This window comes from Protopterus annectens, chromosome 4.part0 (genome assembly GCF_019279795.1).
Source record: "Protopterus annectens isolate FY-2018-M chromosome 4.part0, PAN1.0, whole genome shotgun sequence".
NCBI lineage: Eukaryota > Metazoa > Chordata > Ceratodontiformes > Protopteridae > Protopterus > Protopterus annectens.
Genome location: NC_056733.1, coordinates 836,580,590 through 836,606,212, shown reverse-complemented (window position 1 = coordinate 836,606,212; position 25,623 = coordinate 836,580,590). Strand labels below are relative to the sequence as shown.

Sequence of the window (25,623 nt, the reverse complement as noted above, 5' to 3'; positions counted from 1 at the left end):
CAATTGTTAGTTTTAACTGTAGATCCATCAAATTTAGTGTCCAGTGCATCTACTGCATGCTGCATGTCTTTGTAATGTGGGAGGAAACCGGAGCACCCGGAGGAAACTCATGGCAGCACAGGAAGGACATGCAGACTTCACACAAAAGGCACTACAGCTGAGAATCTAACAGGAGAACCTTATGAATGACATTTCATCTGCAGTATAGAACAAACAAGGTTTTTTTTTTTTTTTTTTGCATCAATGTACCCATTTCCCACTTTAGTTTCATTGATAGTTTAATTAAATGTCTGTGTGTAAATGGCACTGTATATGTGAAACGGCAATAAACATTTGCAAAATGTTTTGTTATTGTTAGGAAAAAAAATGTTGCACGTCACAAAGCTGGGAAAATGCATCATTTTGTAACAATTTTTTTTTTATGGGACTCCTTGTTAAATGCATCATTGTGTGTTAGAATGAGAGGAATTATGTATGTAGGACTAAGAATGTGGATAGTATTATTAGAATTAAATGTCTTGTCAATTAGTGGGGGTAATACAGCAGATTGCTGTTTTGTGACTGAATTTCCAAAGGCACATTTTTTACTGAATTTTAACAAAGTGCAAATGAGGTTGGGGGGGATGTTGGCAGTGTCCATGGGATTTACTTGGAAGTTTTTTAAATTTGTTCATTTTTAGGATCATGGGTACTTCCTAGGCTTTTGAATTTGGAAGATTTTATGAAGCATATAATTACATTCCTGTGGCAGTATTTAGCTTTTGTATTTTTGGCACGAGTAACCCAGAGGCAGGCAGAGCAAGGATATTTTATTTGACATTTTTTTACTGGGTGGTTCGACTGGGTCTGCAGAACCCATTTGTAGAGGAGGCCCAAGGAGAAAAGCTCCACATACAGTGCAATACAACTACACTACAACCCAAAAGCAATACAAATGATGTGAGGAATACTATACAAAAATACGTTGGTGGAACATAAGCTAGGTTACAAGATATACTACACAGCTAGAGGTTCTCCCATTCGATTCTCGGCTAGAGTGCGGGGAGTGCCTTCTGTGTGGAGTTTGCATGTCCTCCCCATGGTTGGGTGGGTGTTCGAAAGACATGCGTAAATGGGCTTGCCTTCGTTGAAGATTGAATGTCGAGCTGGCACCTCGGCGTTCGTCAAAATCTACTGCCAATCATTAGCGGACCGGAGTTCCGCTCTGGCGACCCCTAACCAGAAAAAGCTGAAAGACAACAACAGCATCAGTGCACCTAGTTGAAAGGGTTGCCACCAGACTCTCTTTCTGCAGTTCTGGCATGTGTGTGTGTGGGTTGGTGGGGTGCTTGAAAATGGTAAATGCATTGACACTTTACAAGAAAAAATATTTTCTGACTTTTTCTCTAAATGTCACAGAAATCTTTGATACTACATTTAAGTTATTTTTAAGATATAAACTATTATAAATAACATTTAAAGCTTAGCATTTCAATACTGCATTGCTGCTTATGTAAATTTGTCAGAAGAGTTGACAATTGCCTTTAAACCCCTGTCTGATCTAATTGCATTGTTTTGCTATGAAAGGGGAATGTTAAGTTCTCCTCCCCTCTGCAATAAAAACAGTGGAAAACAGTTCCACAGCTTTCTGTCTTTTTTTATATCAGCTGCTGTGTTCCTGACATTAGCAGGATTAATTGCCCATCTAAGATTGACAGCAGTACCTGACAGAGTTTGCTTGTGTCTTTCGGCTTTCCCCGGTTAGGGGTCGCCACAGCGGAACTCCAGTCCGCTAATGATTGGCAGTTGATTTTTACATACCAGCTTGCCAGGCCTGATGTACAACCTTCAACGAAGGTACGCCCATTCACGCATGTCTCCACGCAGAAGACGCTCTAGCTGAGAATTGAACCGGACAGCGTCTTACTGTGAGGCGACAACGCAACCGCAGTACCACCACTGCGGGTTCACACAACCAAACCTGACAGGGTAAACTACAGATTTAACTGCGTCTATGACATGTCATGCAGGTGGAGATGAAATTTTCTTCCAAGTATGTCAGAAGTTGAGTTTTTAAAAAAGTAGGTGGGCTTTCCCTTCCTTTGACTACAATGCAAGGAAGTAAAAGTTTTAAAAAGTACAGGTTTCTGGTGCCTACACAATGCTGGAACCATATTGTAGAGAGAAAAGAAACCTAACAATTGAGTTAAACTGTATGAGAGGGTGGAGTTTTCCTTTAATGGTCCTACTTGACCACCAGTAGCCACATGGACACTTTATATATCTGGATAGTTTTCACTTCAAATCAAAATCTAACACATTCTGGGTAAAATGCAAACACACATAGACAAATGCAATGTGATAAGTGAAAATACACTCAAAGTGGCTATCAGCACAGTCTCCTAGGCCACACATGGTAGGATGACTCCAAAATCGGGCTCTATGAATTCTACTGATGAGTATGACTAAGCAAACCTGTTAGGGCCTCATTAAACATACCACTCTATGCAAACATACAAAATTCCATTACAAGCACTCATTACTCATAAAAAAAACACACAGTAATACTTCAGGTTTATACTTCCACAACTTTTGTATAAAGCAAATTTTAATTTCTGTACAGTTGACATAATAAAAGAAACAGTAATAGTGTTAAATACTGTCAGTACTGACCTGTACAGCACTGAGATATTGGCGTTCTTACTGCATAGATACTCTTAGGAAAGTCTTCCAACAAAAGCAACATGCAAAATTCATCAAAAACAAAACTTGTTTAACTTTCAAAACTCCCAGAAAGGCATTTTTGACATTAGGCACATACAAAACATTAACATTACTTTGGAATGTATCCTGTTTCCCCTGTATTTCAGGTATTATTAACTTAGTGTTTTTAGTACTTCAGTGGATTAGCCCTGAAAGCAAGGATTCTACACTGCTGTCTTACCCATGAATAAAACATGGGCTGGCTACTGATAATCTCTAAGTTAGGTTACGCAGTGTTTTGAAGACATACAAGTTACTAACGACTGACAGAAATATGGCCTCAAAACCTGGAATACCCAAGTTACCCATTCTGGATACTATTGAAAATAAAGGTTAAGTGCAGTAATTGCACAAATACAACCGCTCTATTCAAGCCTTATGCTGCTGCCATTTTCAGCTATATTTTTAGTAACTGAGGCTTTAAAAATTTTTCTTGCTGCATTAAGGAGTGATTGAAGCACAGGTAACAAAGTCTGTGACTTTTATACATCTACATTGTTATGGTTCAAAACATAATTAAATTGTTTTAAAATTCCCAGTTTACAAATGTGCAAATCATAGATGTGGATGTGCTCTACTCAGTTTATGTATACATAGATTCCTAAAAAAATCCTAAAGTGATAAAATTATATTTTGCAAGTAAAACATTGAAAATGTGAGGTCTGCACTTGCAAACCAGGATACAACATTTCAAATACAAAACACTAAAAAATAGTACACAAGCACAGTATAAATGCAGACAATTGTCCTCCACCAAAGTACAAAAGCATAAATCTGGTGAGGAAAACAACAATCTGTGGCTGAGATTCCAATACCAAACAGTTTTCCATAACCCTTGAAAGAATGGCTTGCTTGCTATGTATGGTATTTCCTGCCATACAGACTCCATCCAAGTTGTGGCATCCTGTGTCTTTAATAGTGTTCTCAGATGGATATCCTGCTGCAAGAGAAAATGATGAAAAACAATTACTTAGAGACAGTATCACTATTTCATCCAAGTTTTATTTAGTCAGTTGCAATTTCAGGTAAGCAAAAGCCTACAAAGATCCTGGTCTACATTCCAGTTTCTTCTGAAAGCAAATATATGTTAATGACTGAAGGTTGTCCAACAGTGAAGTATGGTTGTACAAGCAGATTCACCATAATGGGTGTATAGTCTTTACACATGAGAATTAGCTACAAATAAGATGGCTAACTATGTCTAGACTTCAGGAGCTGCTGATGTCCCTAGACTTGAGCCGTTCTCCTCTCCTTTTCCACTTCTAGTTGACTTTTTATTTAGTTTTTGAGGTCTTGGATAGAAAATAGGTAGCTGGAGAGACTGATTAGAGGACAGTTCCGTGACACACGTCTGACATGAAGGAATGTTTAATTAGAAGGGCTACAGTATCCCTGTGAAACTTCTAAGGCTTCTGTAGAAAAAGGGCTTTGCCCAGTTTAGAGCTTAGAATTTACCAGTCAACAAATAAATTATTTATTTATTTATGGCTAGCAAGAGGTCATGTCATCATAAATTGTGCCTAAAATTCCTGGGGAAATCAAGAGTATGGTGAAGCAAGGCTCGTCTACAGAGGGGGCTGCCAATCAACATGCCACAGGAAGGTAGGCATGTCTTCTCTGGTGGTGGTGGTGGTGGTGGTGGTGGTGCTATCTCAAGAATGAGACTCCAGCTCAAGCTACTATTCCTTTACCCACTGTCCAAACTAGGAGAGTGAAAAACAAATGGGGTAAGGGTGGAAGCAGCCCAGGCTCTAACAGTGCACTTACTACTTGAATATCTGCTGTTGGGATGCGTACCTTCACACATACGCACTACAATCATTGTAAGAATTAACATTGCAGTTTAGCTTCATACATAAAGTGCTAAAGCAGCTACCCAAAGGTAACTTCACCTCAGACTAGTGCATCTTGAAGGACTGCAGTGGCAAAATCTGTCTTGCTTCTGCACTGTAAGTCCAGTTTGTAATGTTTGGGAAAGGTGGAATTGGTGGCTCAGTTCACTGGCTCACAGATATTCTGAGAAGACACATTTCAAAGAAAGAAGTTATAGACATCCCCAGTACATTGTACTCTATTCTGAGCTTCTGATTGCTTTACCATTATGGACGTGGCAGACTATAATACAAATGCACAACCATTTACACTTCTGTTTACAAACAAACCTGTCTACTCAAGACACTTAAAAGGATTTGGGATAAAAGTGGCACACAGATGACCCACTTACCTAAAGTCTCTGATCCTTTTAGTATGTAACAACTGCCTGCATAAATTTAAACTGCAAGATGCTCTGACTCTTGCAGAAAAAAAACACTCCGTCAAGGACAATGATGAGACCTCTTTTGGCATAAAAGAAAGGTTAGTTTGAAGGTCTACCCAATCTTTGTGAAAGATTATGTAAAGCTCGTACATTAAAGCTAAGTAATGGCCACCTTAACTATCTTTCAAGTAAGGAAATTTAATGGTGCTTGTTGCTTGTCAAATCAAGCTAAAATAGACCAGCCTTTGTGGGTTCTGTTCAAGCAGCTTTACTATGTACAAACACATCAGGATTAAGGCTTAATAACTAACTTTGATATACTTACAAACTAGCTATTACACTTGTACATGCTCACGCTCTGGCTGCACTCTCAAATGGCACTGAAGCTAGCACATGCTTGCGATTTATATGCACGTGCTGACCTTGAAACGCTTCTTAAACATACAGCATACACACTATTCTACATCCACCCTATTTGAGAAATAAGTCATGCAATATTGATGACATTAACTGACATACAATCAATACAAAATTACTTGTCAAGCAGTTATACAGACCTAAATACATATAGACAATTATGTCCAGATTCCTGTGCATTTCACACTAGATCTGGAAATACGACCCAATCGTGTGACATAGAAACAGGAATTAGGTTGGGACTGTCTCTGCTGAATGTTCAACTTTAGGGAGATCAGGAACATCAGGAATGGAAGTAGAAGTTAATACACATTCTGCAACAGAAACATAGTCTGGATTATTCTGAGATTGAGAGTCTGCATCAAAGGTACAATGCTGCGATATCGACTCTGGTACAGGAAGATCTCTGCGATTTCTCCTGTATGCCACTCCTCAGATTCTACAAAGTAGGATCTTGGCTCAGTACATATACCTATTACATAACCAAGCCGGTCAAACCTTTTGTTGTTTGTATCCTCACTGTCTCATCTTCTTTCAATGAACAACAAAATCTGCTGGATCTGTCATAGCTGGAGTTCTGGAACGAACACTTTTTGAATAATTGGGCTCTAATTGTTCTGTTGTTCTTAGCTTTAGGCCTCAACAAACTGAACTAATAGGCAATGTTGTTCTGGTTTGCCTAGATAGAAGTCTCTGAGCAGGCAAGCCAAGTATATCGTCAAGGGGTATGTTTCGGAGTAAGTAAACAAAAAGACATCGGTATTATCACACATTGACCTCTCAAGTAATTGCTTTGCACTCTGTACTGCATGCTCCGCTAGTCCATTTGACTGTGGACATTCTGGATTACAAGCAACATGTACAAAGTCCCATTCTTTTGCAAATTTCTGAAACGGACTGGTAAATTGGGCATCACTGTCAGAAATAACTGTGTGGACTACCATGGACTGAGAAATGACGTTTCAACTTGGAGACAACAGCAGTGGACGTTAGGTTAGGTAGCAAATCAATCTCAGACCAGTTCAATTAAGAGTCTACCAACACTAACTAATGCTGATTGTTCCACTCGAGTATATCAGTGGCTACTGTTGACCAAGGCAGTTCAGGATCTTAACTTAGTTGTAGTGGTTCTTTTTGCAAATGCAGTTTAGATTTAGTACTACTGCATACGGAACAAGAATAAAGTAGTTTATCATATAGTCTTTTACTAGAAAAGGCAAAAATACTAGTTCTCTCGCCTTCTTTTTCTAGATATAAACCTGGGTGACTGTGATGCAAAATCTGTATATTCATGTTGTAAGGAAGCAGAACAACAATTCTAGGACCTTTGAAAATAACGCCATCTTCCATCAACATCTCAACTCTGCAAGGAAAATAAGTTTGCACTTCAGGTGGTACACCAGATTGCTCTGACAGTCATCAAACAATGCAGTGGTTGAGCTTCTGCAAAACAGGATTAGTCTTTGCATCATCTCTCAGCTCGTAAGTCTTGTAGAAAAATTACGTACTTCCATGATGTCAAAGTCAAAATTCTCTGCATTAAGCTGTTCCGTTGTATTTCTGGGTGATCTGGATAAGGTATCAGCCAGATAAAGTTTGCCTTTTGTACAGACCATTTCGACCATCATGCTTTGTAATCTCGCTAGAGATGAATGTATAGGGTTCTTTACAGTAGTAACTAGAGATTGGTGATCAGTTTCAATCTGAATAGCACAACCACAGATATAATCATGAAACTTTGAACATGCAAATACTACTGCCAAACGTTCTTTCTCAGTTTGAACATGCTGCATTTCAGTTTGGGTAAGAGTTCTAGATGCATGGGCTGTCCTTTATTAACTCATCTTTTAAGTCACCAAACAGACACATGTTAGCTTCGTTTCAAAGGTCGGTAATGTAAGCTGCAAAAGTTTCCTCTAGTTTTTGATCTCTTGTGTAAAACAAATGCCTCTCTAATACTTGTCTGGGCGTTACACATTTCCCAGAACTTGCGCTTCAAACGTGGGGTCTTCCTTGATTCAGCCTGTACAACAATATGATGTTTTTCACCTTCTCCCTCCTATACTGCTGGTGCATACACAAACGCTCTCTTTCAATGGTCTCTGACCCAGCTAGGTTGAGCAAAATGAACGAATGCCCTAGTGCGTGCATCTTTGTTAGAATAAGTAGCTTGTATAAAAATATTGTACTCTTGCTCAAATATTCTCCAATTCTCTGCACTATTGTGATCAAATACAAGTGGTGATGGTTTTCGAAATCTATCTGCCATATTAACACATACCAGTGAAGGCTTTTGCAAGTATGCAACACACACACACACACACACACACACACACACACACACACACTAGAAAATTATGCTAGTATTTGTAACTATGACCATTAGCACAAGCCTCTGAATAACTGAACTTTGCGAAATAAGACTCTTGGGCACAAATACTCTTATCACTGTACTGTAAGAAAGCACCTCTTATCAGTGTAAGAAACACTTCAAAACTACTGCACTGTGTGAATAAACTGGGCAGAAGCAGCTCAGAATAAGAAACATTTCAAAGTAACTGCACTTTGCAAATAACCAGTACACGGCACACAAACTTTCCCAAAATGGCTGTACTTTGCTAAATGACTCTTTTACAGTGCAAGAAGCTCTCTGTAATGGTGGCACTTTGCAAACAGCCACACCCTACACGAGAAACTTTTCGAAATGGCTGTATTTTGACTGCACTTTAAGAAATAGTTGCACTCTGCACACAAACTTTGGAATAAATGCACAGTAGTAAGCACACACTGTAAGCACTTTTACACACTTTGGGGTTACTTCGAATAACTCTATTTATGCCCTGAATAAAATGCAAAATAGTAGTTATGCCAAAACACAGTACTTTGCCAAAAAACATGCAGTCACTTTGCTTTATTTATGCTTAATGAGCCCTTTATGTCTTTATTATATTCATTTTGCTTGTTTAATCTTTTTTCATGCCCATTATACTTTTCTTGTGCTCGTTTTACTCTAAACATGGCTGTTTTGCTTTAAAAAACTTGTTTTGCAATTCTGAGGTAATTTCAAACCTCATGTGCTTTTCTGATAATCGTTTTATCAAATATCTTAAATTAAACCTTTTGTGCCTCTTGCTTGTTTAATAATGCGGTTTGTGCCCTTGTAATGCTCCATTTTATCTTTTTTTATAAAATAAATCGTTCATGCAGGTTTTCATTACCTTTTGTTCAGTTCTGGCCCTTTTTCATGCTCCTTTCTCTTGGTTTACCTTCACTGTTAACTCTGCAACTCGTAGCTTTGAAAAGCAGTATCTGGCATCCCGGTTCTGACACCATGTCGCTCGTCCAGTCAGGTAAAGTAGATGAGCTTTCATGGGTTCTGTTCAAGCAGCTTTACTGTGTATAAACACATCAGGATTGAGGCTTAATAACTTTTAACTTTGGTAAACTTATAAACTAGCTACTACACTCATACATGCTCCCTCTTTGGTTGCTCTCTCAAAATGGCACTGAAGCTAGCATGTGTTTGCTATTATATGCACATGCCGACCTTGAAACGCTTCTTAAAGATACAACACACACACACACACACACACACACACACACACACACACACACACACACACACACACACACACACACACACACACACAATTTCAAGAACTGATCTTACTGATTTAAATGGCAGCTTAGCAAGTTTCTCCATCACAAAATACAAGTTCCAAATGCAAAACCCTTTTGAAGAACTGCCTGAATGCTCAATGGAAGGAAACGGAGGGATGAGTTTCTACAGGGAGGCAGTCTGCAAAAGCTGAAAGGGGGACCTTAAGAAAGATTCTACCCTTGTTTTGAATAAAGTTCTGCTAAGTATTCTGGGATGAATGCAGAAGACACAGCTGTTTGCTCTGTTTGTTTAGATGTGCACAGCACCAGACTAAGAACCTTTTCTATTTAGCCAAAGACTTTCTGTTGTTGGGCTATCCTGTTTGTTGGAGTATGCACCCCACTTAAGAAACTTGAGTCCTGAGGAAGACTAGGCCAAGATCCTCCATGCAACTGTATTTGACTAAGTGTGGATGAACCAGACACTCTTACTGCTGTGTCAGCTAGGGTACAGTGGGCTGATGGGTAGTTTTTATTTGTGGTCATATGGATCAACCATTGCTGTCTCTGCTACAGTGGTGCTGAGTGTGTACTTAACCTATCTTTTCTTGATTTTTACAGGCCTTTATGAAGGAGATGGATATGTCAGGAGGAATACAGAAGGTCCTGGGTAAATGGGGTTGGGAATCCATTCACTGTTCAGACTTTCTTGAAAGGCACTGACAGCAGGACCTCTTAGCTTGATGATTGTCCTTAGTGACCAACAGATCTTCTATTGAGGTTCTCCATATCTGTATAACTGAATGGATAGCTTTTCCTGTCCAGCTGCCACTCAAGGAGGATGGAGAAGGACTTGCTCAAGTGATCTGCCAATGTATTTTGATCAAGGGAAAGTAAATAGCTTATCTCAACCCAGCTCCCACAACATCATGGCTAACCTGTGGTGTAGTAGTGGGATCTCTCTCACTTGCTGAAATGCCAATTAACTGTACTGTATTCCATCAATGTCCCTATGGTGTTTGAAAACAATTACAATCAAAGCCATCATTTCATTCGCAATTATAAAACTGCTGAGTTTCCACTTTAACTTAAGGCTTTCTATGGCTGCCCCAAGGCACAGTGAAACATCTGTGGTTAAGGGCCAAATGTATTCCAGGGACTACAAGTGAGGCCCCAGGCTGGCACTGACTTGTGCCCACAAGAATTCCCACATGTCTGAAGGGATGAGGAGTATCATCTGTTCCAATGGGTGGTAGTAATACTGTATCACAGAAAAAACATTAAAATAAGTTAGATATGTAGCCCAGGGATTTAAGAATGCCCTTGCTGTTGCATGTTTCTTCTGGGCTACAGAAAGGAAAAAGTACAGTTGTGTACACTTACCATAAATATAGATGTTCGAGTGTATTCACTGTTGCAGTCATCACACTTGGGTTATCTGCCTGCAGGTAGCCCTCAGTCGGCCTGAATACCAGAGACTTAGTATTTCCACGTCCGTTGCTGCTGCTCCAGGACTGACATCAGGTTGCCAGGGGTATAAAAACAGGCAGCAGACGCCATTACATCAGTTTTTGTTGCCCCAAATGTAAGGAGCCCCCCCCCAATAGGGAGCTAGGTTATGGTGGGGGAAAACATCACCAGTAAAAAGTAAATACCAATACCCCTGAAAGAGGTGAGTAGAAGGCATAGGAGAGAGAGAGAGAGAGAGAGAGAGAGAGAGAGAGACCAGGGGACTGGAGGGAGGGAAACCAGGACTGCAACAGTGAATACATTCGAACATCTACATTTATGGTAAGTGTACACAACTGTACTATGTTCTTCATGTTTCACTGTTGCAGTCATCACACTTGCGTAGATTCCCAAAGCTGCTTTTTACAGTTTTTGCACTTGTTTTATATCGATTTAAGTTGTTTTTGTATTGTATAACTGTTGTAAGCTACACACTAAAGTACACTAGCCTGTTTATAGCATTTACAGTGTTTTCTGTGTGTTTTTCTGCTGTTTCCTGAAAAAAAAAAAAAAATATTCTCTTTTCCCACCTTTGCTGAACTAGATTAGTCCAGATTTCAGGTTTTGCTGAATTCCGGACTGTGGTATAGTTTCCTGTGTTGCCCATATCCTTACTTGGATAGGAGGAAGCTTGTCTGTTCACCAGTGAGAGTGGGGAGCTTTGAGCAGCCTATCTGTCCCTGGAGGAGTTGTCTCAGCCCTGAAACTAGTAGCTTATTGGCCGTTTTGGGTCAATTCCTATCTCTTTCAGTTTAACTGCTTTAAAACCTGCATTTGCGCGGTTTTGCGTGATTTTGCACATAGCACAGCATCGGGCAGTGCCGCTTAAACGGGTTTAAACTATTCCCAGCTCCACAAAGTCTGCTCTTCACTTTTCCCTTAGAACTGTTCTAAATCTCAAAGTAAGCACTCCATTTTCATTCTAAAGCCCTGCACTTGCTCGTATAAGTAATCGTATAAGTAAGTACTAATAAACTAAAGCACTACACCCTCTTATACTCCTTTTAAGTACTTTGCTCCTTATTGGTCCTTTTTTGATCAGTCAAAAAGTAGTTCCTTATACTATTCTGGCATGTTCAAAAGTCAGTTTCGAGTTTACTCTCCAGTCCAGCTGGTGAATCTGGGAATCTTGAGGCAATGTTACAACTGCCTTATGTACACAGACCACCCTCTCTTCCTCCCAACAAGCTCAAATATATGTGAGAGATGTAACTAGATAGCCAAACTGGAGGCTGAGCTCTCTCAACCCAGTACTGGCGCAGTCAGTCAGGAGGAGAAGGTAACCACACACAACACAAATCCAGTCTCACATAGACCTATCGCAACAGCAAGCCAAACACATAAACACACAAAAACATACTCGGAGGCTCTAAATAAAAATCTGCCCAAGCAGCAGAGACCTCCAAAACAGACATCCAAGCAACCGCTACACCACAATAATACCCACGTATCACATAGTTCACAAAGTCAGTGTGCCACACAGTCACAGCCCTTAAGGCTAAACAACACACCTAATACACTTGTAATAGGTGACTCTATAGTCAGACACACTGATGTCCTACTCACCAGGCTGAACAAGGAGAATGTCACTGTAAGCTGCCTATCAGGTGCCACAATCCGCCACATAACACAAGCGCTCAGGTCACTCCAAAGCAAGTACAAATATGACTCTGTCATTGTCCATGCTGGTGTGAATGACCTGAGATGTACCTCCCTGGACTACATGAAAAGAGACATAAAGGAGCTCTCTGATCATGTAGCCCAGGCCAGTATGACCCTGACCTTGAGTAGCATCTTATCCTCACCAAGAATGATGCCACAGTATAAAGACAAAATGATCAATTTTAACAATTGGCTAAAGTAGTGGTGTCATTCAAAGGGGAGCCAGTGTCTGTCAGCCTGGGATGACATGCTCTACAAGCCACATTGCTTCGCTAGGGACGGCTTGCACCTGTCACCCCTGGGCTTTCAAATACTGGCTAAAGTTCTTGCCACCCCCATAGTGCCTTTTTTAGGCAAGGCTCAAAAGACAAACCCACCTCCATAGACAACACAAGGAAAAAGAAACTAAGGGTAATGCTGCTCAACGCCAGAAGTCTAAACCTCAAGATGCATGCACTCGAGGCTCTCCTCAGTATGGAGAATATCGATATCTGTGCAGTAACAGAAACATGGTTCAAGGCTCCCGAGAGCACCCCAGCACTGCCAGGTTATATCTCATCCCATGCTTTTCAGCCCCAAAACTCGGATCGAACCACAAAAGGAGGGGGAGTATACATATTCATCAAAGATTCCCACACCTCCAGGTTAGTGGCACTGCACAAAGCATCGGAGACCATCCATGTGCAACTAACAGTGGGCAAAACTGACTTTCAGTTTGTAGCCTGCGACAGACTACCCTCCCAAACTCAGGAACCCCACTCGGCTTTCCTGAGTACACTGGAGAATATGAAGGTCACTCCAAACACCATTATATTGGGTGACTTCAACTACCCAAACAGACTGGGAGCACTACACAAGCCCCAACACCCTCGCTCAATGGTTCCTAGAATTTATAAACTCAAATGCTATGGAACAACTGGTCACCACTCCCACAAGAGGGGAAAACATATTGGACCTGATCATCACCAACATGGGGACTCTATGTTCCATACCAGAGGTATACCCCTCTCATTGGTAAGATCTGACCATAAATTAATCTCACTGGGCATCCATATCCCGTCCCCACCCCCAGCCAAGGAAACCACGGTGAAGAACTTCTCAAAAGCAAACTTCATACTTCTCAAAACCGAGATGGAATCCTCCTTCAAAGCCCCCGGGCCAGTGGAAAATACGGTCCAAACAGCAGAATCCTTTAGAAATGCATTCTATGGACACCTACAGGAATGCCTGGATCGTGCTATCCCAAATAAAGCCAAGACTCACTCCTTCAAAGGCAGGAGACCTGTCTGGTGGACCCCAGCCATAAATAAGCTATACAACAGAAGGAGGAAGCTACTACATGATAGTGCAAAATCCCAAAAAGGGAAGGCATCGCTGATCAGTATTAGCAAGAAACTACAATCCCTCATAAAATCATCTAAGGCCAGCTTCGAAAGAAAAATTAAACAGGACGCTAAAGATAATCACAAGACCTTCTTTAGTTATGTCAGGAACCTGGGTGGCAACTCCCAGAAATGCTCTGAGTTAGTGCAAAATGACAAAAAATACACTAAACCCACACACACTGCCAACATCCTGGCAGACAGGTTCAGTGCAAACTTCTCCCCTCCCATCCCCCCCAAAAGAGCAAATGTCTATCCCAACAGAGTGCAGCCTCCCTGACATCACAGATGCACAGGTGAGAGCTGCCATCTTCAAAGCAAAAAACACAGCATCAATGGGACCGGACGGTGTCCCGGACTGCGTTTTGCAAGAGCTCCAAGAACAACTGAAGCCTCACATAAAGTCACTGTTCAATCTGAGCCTTACTACTGGATATGTACCCAAGGAATGGCGTACAGCAACAGTGGTCCCACTCCACAAAGGTGGTGCCACAACGGACCCCGGAAACTATCGCCCTATAAGCCTGACTAACCTGGTCTGCAAAGCTATGGAGCATATCATCATGGAACTCATAAACAAAGCCATTGGGAACCTCCAAACACTGGATCCTACCCAATTCGGCTTTAAGGGCAGATCTTGCCTGTTGAACCTGGTCGACTTCTCTGAAACCATCACCAAGGCCACAGATGAAGGGAAGGTAGTCCACACAGCCTACCTGGACCTCGCAAAAGCCTTCGACACAATACCCCATTCAGGCATCATAAATAAGCTCACCAGCTTAAAATATCAACCCCTATGTCACAAGATGGGTTGCAAACTGGCTCAGGGATAGAACCCACATGGTCAGAATTGCAGGTGCCATGTCAGACTATAAACCAGTTACAAGTGGCGTCCCACTAGGCTCAGTCCTGGGACCTCTCTTGTTCGGTATATATTTCTCTGAGGTACAGGCTAACACGGGAGGACTATGGCTGACCAAGTTCGGAGATGACTGCAAACTGGGTGCCATAATCGACTCACCGACTGACACAATCATCCTCCAAAAGGGTCTTGCAGAGACGGATAACTGGTGCGAGAGCCATGGCCTAAAGCTAAATGCCAAAAAGTGCATAGTCGTCCCTTTTGGGAAAAACAAAGTGCCCACAAATTACCACATAGGTGGTAATCCATTAAGTACGGAAGAAGTAATTAGGGATTTGGGGACCCAATTGGATAGCAATCTCCCCTTTGACAATCACGTTGCCAAAGTGGTTAGAAAGACCTTCTATATAGCCCACCTTATCATGAAAGGGGTCACATCTAGATCAAGAGAGGTCATTGTGCCCCTCTACTCATCACTCATCAGGCCCATAATTGAATACAATGCCCCATTTGGGATGTACCTTACCCGACACCTGCAGCAACTGGAAAGACCCCAAAAGTACCTCACCAAGAGGATCAAGGGACTCAAACAGATGCTCTACGCAGCTAGGCTAAAGAAACTCCAGCTCTACTCAACTGCTTACCGCCTACTCAGAGGTGAACTGTGCCTGACATATAAAGCCATGTCCAACCCAAAATTAATGGACATGCTCCACCTCAGGAAATCCAAATCCCTTAGAGCTACACGCTCCAGGGACTTAAACCTCAGCACAGAAATAAATAGGACATGCTGGAGGGACAGATCCCAGAGGCTCCCCTCACTTTGGAGCAAAATCCCAATCCATGTTAGGCAGAGCCCCTCAATGACCCTCTTCAAGAGGAATCTTGATGAGTGGATGGAAGATCATAGGTTTACCCCTGGGATCTCTTCTGTGTCCCTACTAGACAGAGGTACAGTAAACTAACCTTAAAAGGGGTATCTTCTGTGACCTGCTATACAGAGGCACAGTCAACTAATCTAAAAGGGTGGAAAAAGCCAAACACACTCTGGCTAGGCGTATAAATGCCCTAGGGCAGATAGCCTAGTATCAATTTATGAACCTTTGAAGAAGGGTGGAGGCAGTCAAGAAGAGTTAGGGCTGGCTAGAATGCCTTGCAGGACTGCTGTTGCAAAACCTGCCCTGGATTTGGAAAAGATAGGTAGGTGGTAATGCTTGGTGAAGGTGTGTACAGAACTCCAGGTAGCAGCTCCCAGGATGTCCCTGGTAGGGACTCCCCTGAGAAATGCAGTAGAGGTAGATGTTGCCCTAGTGGAATGTGTTCTGACCCCTTGAGGTGTTGGTTTCCCACGGTGCTTGTAGCAGAAATGGATGCAATGTGCTATCCATTTGGAAACTGTCTGTTTTGAAATGGCCTTGCCCTCTGCCCCTGTTGCAAAGCTGACTAGTAACTGGTCAGATTTTCTGAAGGGCTTAGTCCTAATCAAGGTAGAAGCTGAGCTGTCTGTGCACATCCAAGGAGTGCAGGATCCTTTCCCCTTTGTTTTGAGGATTAGGGAAGAAGGTTGGCAAATGGATGGATTGGTTGAGAGCCACACTGGACACCACTTTAGGCATAAAGGAAAGGATAGTCCTGACGGAAATCCTGTCAGCATGGAAAATAATGAAGGTTCCACAGCCATAAGTGCTTGTAGCTCAAACACTCTTCTAGCTGAAGTAATGGCCAGAAGCAAGGCTGTTTTCCAAGAGAGAAATTTTAACTCTGCTAAAGCTGCAGGTTCAAAGGGGGGGGGGTGAGCTTTTCCAGTACAAAGTTAAGTTAAGGTCCCAACCAGGGGTGAGTGCTCTCCTTGGCAGCCATAAGTTCTTTGCCCCTCTGAGGAGTTGTTTGATAAGAGGGTGAGAGAAGAGAGGTAAATGAGCCAAAATGGCCGAGGCATGTATCTTAATGGATGAGAAAGACAGGCCTTTGTGGAGTAGATCTGCTAAGTAATCCAGGATTAGAGGCAGGGAGGGCAGAGTTGTGCCCTCTCCTTTGGCTTTAATCCAGCAACAGTACCTTTTCCACTTATCAACATAGAATTTCCTTGTACTGTGTCTTCTGGCTTCAAGAATGACGTCCACCTGCTTGCTTAGGGATGCTGGGGGAGAATTCAAGAAATAAGCCAGGCTGCAAGATTTAGGGTTTGCAGTTGTGGATGCAAAATCTGTCCCTCCTGCTGAGAGAGCAGGTTTGGGTTCTGTTGTAGGTGCCATGATAGCATCAGTGTCAGGCTGTGCAGGAGTGGGTACCAGTGCTGGTGTGGCCAGTCCGGGGCAATCAGAATTGTCCTTGGTCTGTCCTGTCTTATTGTGAGTAATACTCTTGGTAGAAGGGGCAGAGGAGGAAAGACATAGATTGAGTGATTTGCCCACTGAAAAGATAGGGCACCCACTTTCCAGGACCTGCTGCGAGGGTTCCTGGTGCAGAATTTGCTGAGCTGAAGGTTGCAGGGGGAGGCAAAGAGATCCACCTCTGGTGTCCCCCATTTCTGAGTCAGAAGGTTGAAGGTGCTGGGCTCTAATTGCCACTTGTGTGGGTCTACGAGATTTTTGCTTAAGTCGTCTGCCAGTGAGTTTTGTTTGCCTGGCAGGAATTGAGCTTGGAGAAGGACTTGCATGTCCAAGGCCGTGTTCCATAAGGCCATGGCTAGCCTGCAGAATGGGTTCCCCCTGCTTGTTGATGTACCACATAATTGTGGTGTTGTCTGTTTTGATTAGCAGTTGTCCTGGGGACAGTAGGGATCTGAAAGCTGTCAGGGCATGCTGTACAGTTAGTATCTCTTTTTGGTTGATGTGCACATGAATTTGACTTGGGCTCCAGTGGCCCTGGATGCATCTGCCGCCCATGTGTGCTTCCCAGGCACAATCTGATGCATCTGTGGTTGGGGTCTGAGCAGCGTGGGGTTAAGTAAAGGGCAGTCCCTTGTTGTGGTTGCATGCTGCTGCCCACCAAAGAAACTCTGTCCTTAGATAGGGTATGATAGGAATGACTGTTTCTAGGTCCTGAGAATGTTGGCACCAAAGACTTAAGTACCACTGAAGTTTCCTCATATGCAGTCTGGCATATGGAATTAGTAGGATGCATGAGGCCATGAACCCTAGGGCCTGCAGGATTCTCCTTGTGGACAGCTGGGTTCTGGTGGCCAATAGAGTGAAGTAGCCTGTCAGAAAGGCTTGCTTTTCTGAAGTGAGGAATGTCATCTTGGATGCTATGTCCAAGCTTGCTCCCAGAAATACAATCTTTTGACTGGGAACCAGTTTTCATTTCTTTTCGTTGATGGTGTACCCCAGGGATGTGAGAAGGTTCTTTACAAATGTCAGATGCTGCAACAGCAGTTCCTGACTACCCGCCTGTATCAGGCAGCCGTTCCAAGTATGGGTAAATTTGAATATTTCTCTGCCTGAGTAAGCAATGGCTGGAGCCATGTATTTTGTGAATACTCTGGAAGCAGTGGATAAGCCAAAGGGAAGTGCAGAGAACTGATAATGCATAGATCTGGCCCTGAAACATACATATTTCCTGCATGACTCGCTTATAGGGATGTGCAGATAGGCTTCTTTTAAGTCTAGGGTGACTAACTAGGCATCCTTGGCTAGCATATGTAGAAGCTGTTTCAGGGTGAGCATTTTGAATTTTGGTACCACTAGGAAAATGTTGAGGATCGAGAGATCCAGGATTGGGCACCAAGAGCTCTCTCTTCTGGGAACCAGAAAAAGTCTGGAATAGAATCCTTGACCTATCTGTTCCGTTGGAACCGGTTGAATAGCCCTGATAGAGAGCAGGGATAGGACTTGGTTTTGTGCCTCCGCCCACTGGTTTGTATGAAGATCTTGGAACCCTTTTGGGGTTGGCAGAGTGTGGAAATAGAATTTGCACCCCTGGGATACAATGCTGAGGATCTATCGGTCTTTGGTGATGAACATCCAGTTTTTTGCATGAAGGGCAAGTTTTCCTCCTAGGGGCACAAGCAGCTGGGCAGAGGTGGGGAGTGGAGTAGAGAGGTCATTGTGAGTTCTTACCATAGGTAGGTGATTTAACACTGCCTGCTTTTGGGGTGGGGGCACTCCATTGCTTAGATCTCTGCACACCCTGAGACTGTAGTCTGAGTGGTCTGTTTCCCCTGGGTCTAGTTTGAGATGGCCTGCAGGAAGCTGGAAAGGATCAGTGTTTCAAGGGGCAATGTCTACTGAATCTAGGAAGCTGCACTTGTAAGAATTCTTTAACTGTCTGCATACATTTAGCTTTTTCTTCCATTTTTTAAGAACCTCTTCTGCTTTGGTGCCAAACAGATTGTCCTTGTTCCAAGGAGCGTCTAATAACTTTGATTTGACATGGTCTGGCAAGGTCTGCTCCTTGAGCTAGGCATATCTTCTCAGTACAGATCCAGTGACTGCTGCCCTGCAAGATGCTTCTAAGGCATCAAAGCCACACTGCAATGTATGCTTGCTGACTTGGCTTGCAGAATGCATAAGTTCCTGCAATTCTTTATTTTCTTCATAGTCTGTAAAGGTAGCTACTTTTTGCTTAATAAGTTCCATAATATGTTGCTGACACTTCAGCATGTGAAACTGACAATTCAAGGTCCTAATGGCGAGAGTTGCAGAAGTATATACTTTCTTACCCCATCTGTCCAAAGCTCTGGAATCCCTGTAGGGATGAAGGGGCAGGATTCTTAGCTGTAGTTGCCTTGATACCTTTAGGCCCCTGGGAAATGATCTATGGGTCAGCAGTATGATTTTTGAAAAGGAATTTATGAGAGTCAGGTACTCTGTAGTGTCTGTCTGGTTTCCTAGGAGCAGGGGATAAAGTATCAGAAGTAAGACTGGATTCCATAAAGACATCAACAACGTCTACGACTGGGGGTATTGCTAAAGGCCTATGTTGTGAAATTCTCCGAGTCTCTTTTTTGGACTGAGGATAGTCTTAGCATTCCCAATGGAAATGCTCTCTTACAGTATGTAATGTTTCACCAAAAGAAAAATCCTCTGATGGAGAGGCAGAGGGAATGGATTCCTCTGCATCTGAATCCTCAAAAGCAGATAAGGGCATGTCTTCATAATCAGAAACCTCAGAGTCGTTGGACTTGGTCTGTTGAAGCTGCTGGGGACTGCCCTCTTTTTCTCTTAGCAGGGGAATGCTGACTTCCCCCTAATCAGCATAATAAGGTCTTCTGCCATTCTAAGCATTTGATGTTGTGGCAAGGGAGCAGGTGCATGCGCTTTGGTCGTCTGTTTTCTAGGTGTAGTGCATACTCTTGGCCTTAGAAACTCTGTAGTTTTAGACAAAACTGAAGTCATTGGTTTCTGTCGAACATGGGTAGCTTGAAGAACTTGCATCAGCCAGTTTTTTTTTCTTGCCCCATTGCCAGCCTGCCTCCTGCCCCAGGATGCCAGGATATGCATTGCAAAAACAAATCCAAACATACACAGTACTATAAAAATAAATAACACCATATCCATAACAGATCCCCAGCTAGATAAGAGGGGGTAAGTACCCAAGTATACCACAGGAGGGGGAGGAGGGAGGGGGACTTGACTGCAGATGCATACCTATCATCGACATTTATAGGTAGGTGGTACAAACTGTACTATGTCCTAACAGTGGGTACCAGTGCTGTCTTGGCAGTTTGGCCAGTTCAGCTATCAGAATCACTCTGGGCTGCCTGATCCTGAGTAAGACCTTGGTCATTAATGGGGTGGGTGGAAATACACTGCACACCACTGTTAGATCTGAGAGAGAGAGAGTCACTTTCCATGCTTGTGGGTGGTATGTCCTTGAGCAGAATTTCTTCAGTTGATGATTGTGGGGAGGCCGAACAGATCTATTTGTGACCATAGCCCCTGGACATCTGCCCTCCATGTGTGCTCTCCCCCACTGGTCCGTCTGAATGTAGTGTGGATGTGGTTTGTTGTTTTTTGGCTCTGGGGCAGCAAAAGGGCAACCCGCTGGCAGGCTGGCAAACTCCACCCAATTCAGCTTGGAATGAGGAAATGAAAGTGATGAGGTGTTAATGAGTGACTGTGCTGTTGTGACTCACTCCTTAGGTACCATTGTAATTAATTTTCTCATATGCAGCCTTGCTTGTGGAAATCAGAAGAATGCCGTATTTTTTTTTTTGTTTTTCTCTAGGAGAAAGGCCATTTGGGTTGTGTCTAGATCCGCACCGCAAGAAAAGTATTCCTTTGGGATGGAACAAGTCTTGATTTGTGGATGTTGACTGTATATCCCAAGGCCTGCAGTAGGTGGATGGCATAATCCAAGTCCTTTAACAAAATGCTCCTGCATCTGAGGTGTCTTGTCTTTCTGTCTTCTTTTGTCTGATAGGGACATATGCCTATGCCTCCTTGAGGAGTCAGTCACCAAGACCCCCCCCTGCCCAGCATGGGGAAGGAGTTGCTGTAGAGTCAGCATTTTGAATTTTACAATATAGGCCTTTGCATTTTCTTTTTTTCCACGAACAAGGAATAATGGAAGTAAAAATCCTTGCCTTAATTCTGAAAAGAGTTCCTTTTTCATTGCTTTCATTTGTATTAAGTTGAAAATTGTTTCAAAGCCCTCTGCCTCTTGATTGGGTGCAGGTCTGTTTTTCCTTTATGCTTTGGCAATGTGGATGGAATGAACCTGTACCCTTATCCTTTACTTGCAGTGTCAGTGTCCCTGTCCTTGTAATGCTGTGCCAATGAAAAATAAAGAAAAGCTTCCGCCTAAAGGTGCTTTTAATTGGAACCAAATAATTTTGCTTTTTCCAGCATCCAAAAGCTTAGCTTTTAACATGGTCTGGCAGAGATTGTTCAATGCATCATAAACCACACTGCAAGAAATGGTTACTAACCTGCTGGGAGTTATGTACCAGATCGTTTCTTAACAAATACTCTTGGTACTGTATCATGGTACTTTGTACTTTATCAAATTGAAAAATGCCCATGGAAAAGTATGGAAAGTATACACTTCTTACCCCCATCTCTCTAAAGCTCTGGACTCCTTTCAGAGGGTAGAGGATTTCTAGCAGTGTATGACTGCAGATGCATCCTTGAAGGACATCTTCCTCAGAAGCCGGTGCCTGCTCAGTGGCTCTGGACCCATCCAAGAGAGAGACATCCGCAGGTTCCATAGTTGAAGAGTCTTGCGGCAAACCGGACTCTGAAGAGGTCTTGGTAGAGGCCTGCGAATCCACTGAAGCGGGCATTAGGGACTGTGAAATTGCCTCACTGAGTACCAGCGAACTGACGACTAGCTTAACGGAAGCATCATTGGCAGCTTTGGACCTGTGCGGTCTGTCTCTGTATTTATCCTTACGTTTTTTTGGAATATTGGTAGTCAGATGACTTACCGAAGCCATTTCGGAATATGGAGATCGAGAACGAAAGTATTTAGTGACAATAAGGGCCCGACAACGAATGGTTCGGGTGTTGAACAAGGCATAAAACCGACAGCGAGGTACATCGTAGTCTGGGCCTAAACAGGTGGTGCAGTAAGAATGAAAATCTCGGTGTGGTATTTGCTTTCCACAGGTAAGACAATTGTTAACTTTTTCTGACATTGGTTAGAGCAAGAAAAAAGGATCCCCAACGGGGTACTTAGCTTTACAAGACTTCAGGATGACTCAATTCGTAAATGAAAAATCAGGTAGCGGCCAACCAGCACTCATGCAAACTGCTTCTGCTTCATGCTCCTTGGCAAGAAAGACTAATGTAATGGTATCGGCTGCCTGTTTTTATACCCTTGACAACCTGATGTCAGTCCTGGAGCGACAGCAACCAACGCAGAAATACTAAGTCTCTGGTATTCGGACCGACTGAGGGCTACCCGCAGGCAGATGACTCAAGTGTGATGACTGCAACAGTGAAACACTAAGAACATCTAATCCAGAAGAAAGCTTTCACCTGGGTCAAAAATAACCTGGTCATTATCATGTCTAATTTTGTCTTCCTGGTAAGTCATGGACGAAAACAGGGTCACAGTCAACTTTTGAAGGTTTACAGCTATTCCTAGGTAGGTCAGTTGTATTCTATGAAAGTACAGCTGTGTTAGGAAGTTGCTGTAAGAGTATGCCAGCTGTTGACGGGTATCATGCTACCTTTGGTTAGTCCATCAGTTCCTGCCTGGCTTATGGAGTTTATAAGTACTCCACTGGCGAAACTTTCCTACCTGTTTGATTACATTGTGTGTTTTTTTAATCTTTTGTGGCTTTTTAGGCATTACATTTAGATGTCAGAAGTTATCTCTGTGTATCTCATGCAGGAAGCAGATCCCACATAAAGACTTCCACACCCAGTGTTTACTCTGAGGTATAAGCACAACAAAGGTGTGAAGGACTGCTTAGTCAGTACTGTCCATTTCTCTCATGACTGAGAAAGGATCTGTTCCTCCTTCCTCTGCCTTGACTGCCCTACTGTCTTCTACCTCTTCCAACCTGCTGTTTATTTTCAAACATTCTATTTTGTTTTGTGGGTTAATTTCTGCTATACAGTGGAACTGCATAATGAGAATGCTGTTTTATGAGGGGCATACTTTTTCTCTTCTTATCTTATAACTTTTTAACACTGTCTTGAGGAGGAAGGCTAAACAGGAAATCTTTATCTAGGTACATTTAATAACTACACTATCGTATCTTTGGGTAGATTTTGCATTTTCAGTTAGGCGCACCTTCTGGTATAAGCATCTAAAGTCCTGTAGTCACACTATATAATTCTCTATTTTATGGTAGTCTTGAGTTATGGTCTGAGCTATTTCTATTTATAAAGCTTGTAATTTAGAGTCTCATTCTGCCTAACAATGCTCCCATGATAGTAATCTTGACCTGCCAATTTATAGCTCTGACTCCAAGAGTGTTTTTTTTTTAAATAGTAAAACATTATACCTTCCCAGTCAAAAAATAGTGTGTTGTGATGACTGGATGGTGGGTAAACTACCAGGAAACTGTATGGATGCGACTATCCTTGAGGTCCTTTATCAAAAAGAGTTTCTAGAAGGAAAGTGTACTACATGACACATGCATCTTGTCGTTAAGTTCATTAGCATTTAAAGCAATAAACCTCATCAATGGCATTACCTTTATAGTTGTATATGATGCAGTACATGCATTAGCCATTTTAAATTACTCTAACGTATAATAAACATGTTATTACTATTTACATCAAAAATTAATCTTCTGTTTACATATAAAACAGTTTAAAATGCATCAGTTTTTTAGTCTCATGGTCAATTCCCATCCTTATCCCAATATGGCTTTTTCAAAGGTCATCCAAGTAAAGAATTCATTCTGGGTCTAATGATGGTTTCTTAAGACTGGGGATAACCAAAGCCTCTTTCAAGTCTAAAGAACCCCCCCCCCCCATCCCTCAAGGAAATGACCAACATTTGATCAATAACTGGTCCTAATGTATCAAAGATGGCCATTACAAGCCTCTTAGGAGATGGGCAGATTAACTTTGCCATCATTCGTAACTGCTGTATTACTCAAAGAATGTCAAGTTTTAACAACTGTTGATGTTTCTTTGGCAGAAATATTTCACTGAGCATATCTGCTATTGCTGGTCTATATTTCACTTTTACATTACAGTACTATAGATTAGAGATCTGCTATCTTGTGTAAAGACTTTCTGAATATATTTTGCAGCAAGGGTTTGTTGACAGAGTTTACCTCATCTTTATCATACACATATCCACAGAACATTTCATATCTATACATTACTATATTAGTGTGATGGCCCAGGACCTCATATGATATGACGATCCCTACTGCACATGGAATATGTCAAGAAAACAGCATCCTTAAAAATCAACATCTATATTGCATTTAAAAGGATTGTATTGCAGAATTCCTAATAAATACAGGGAAATGGTTCCAAGCCCTTGCCACCCCAGAGAAAAAAAGTGCTTTTAATAATGCTCTGGTATTAGTAACACACAAGTAACTAATGGCTATTTACTACAATAACACTGTGAGATGAAAAGTTAAGATAGGGCTGACCATAAGACCATATATTTGGAACACAAACAGACCAAAATTAGGCATTCCCTATATAATCTATAGCAAACCAAATGCAACTCTAACGTTCATACTTCACGTTCATAAAGTTCCTTCACACTGACAATTTGTTTCAAATAATGTTTCTGGATCTCTTCCATCCAAGCAATATTCCTAGATCTAGCTGAACAAAAAAATCTTTACAACTGGCAAGATAAAGGCCTTGTTCAGTGGTACTGTTACCTCTTTACATGTACAGGTTACAAATTTCATTATGACACTAACAGCAGTGATACATTTCCTGACCATCAAGCAAGACATGTCACTGTTTACCTAAACACCTTACATTATACTCCAAGATGTTATTACTACTTCACTTTCTACCTGAGCATACCTCTTCTGTGCCTTTATAACAATTCTTAATCCATAGGTAACTGGTCAATTCTCTTTTAAGAGCAGTTACTATACCATTCTTTCTGGCATCAACTTGCAACACAGCATACTTTTTCTCATTATAGTATGTTCATGTTGATGTTTCTGTAACTAGCTTCTTCAGCACTAAAACCTTTCTTGTTCACAGCCCCATTCTTGGGTACATCTTGATCAGACAGCTTTACAGGAAACATAATTGTCACAAACTTTGCAAGGCACTGCATTATTCTTAGAAACATTTGTAATGCCTGAAGTCTCCTGCTTTGGCATTTACATAACTGCTCCGACTTGTATCCAGCTTCCGCCCTTGTATTTCAGACTTGTCATTTACACTGTACATCTTGTCTTATTTAACATGAAACTATTGCTGTCAAAAATGTTTGAGAGAGTTGTGCAAGTCTTGTCATGCTCTTCTTGAGTCTGATCCCAGAGTAATACGTAACAAATTATATTGACCATACCTTCAATCATTTGTGCAAATTAGAATACCTGCACTACTAATGAAATGACAAATAAAAATCTTCATGATCTGCAACTTTAAAATGTACATAACTTTGAACTCTGTCTCCCTTTATATGCTAGAAATCCTGGTATAAATTTCTTAAAAAAAAAAAAAAAAAAAAAAAGTTGGCATATGCTGTCACTAAATCTACTACTTCAATAGTATTATGTTGATCCTGCAGATCAATACACATGTGAAAAAAGAAGTTATGTTCTTACCATAACGTTCCATGTGAATTGTTCATCT

At 41.9% G+C, this 25,623-nt stretch overlaps 1 protein-coding gene across 3 annotated transcripts in view; it reads right to left on the bottom strand.

The window, feature by feature from the left end:
* Positions 1-2,553: 2,553 nt before the first annotated feature.
* The window catches only part of SEPTIN2 (septin 2), a 1,307,428-nt gene continuing 1,284,358 nt past the window's right edge, over positions 2,554-25,623 (bottom strand). For 2 of the 3 annotated variants that reach the window (XM_044068783.1, XM_044068784.1), the window contains exon 13: positions 2,554-3,682. The gene's annotated coding sequence lies outside the window, so the exon portion shown is untranslated. The remainder of the gene's footprint in view (positions 3,683-25,623) is intronic. The other variant, XM_044068782.1, reaches the window with a different exon arrangement.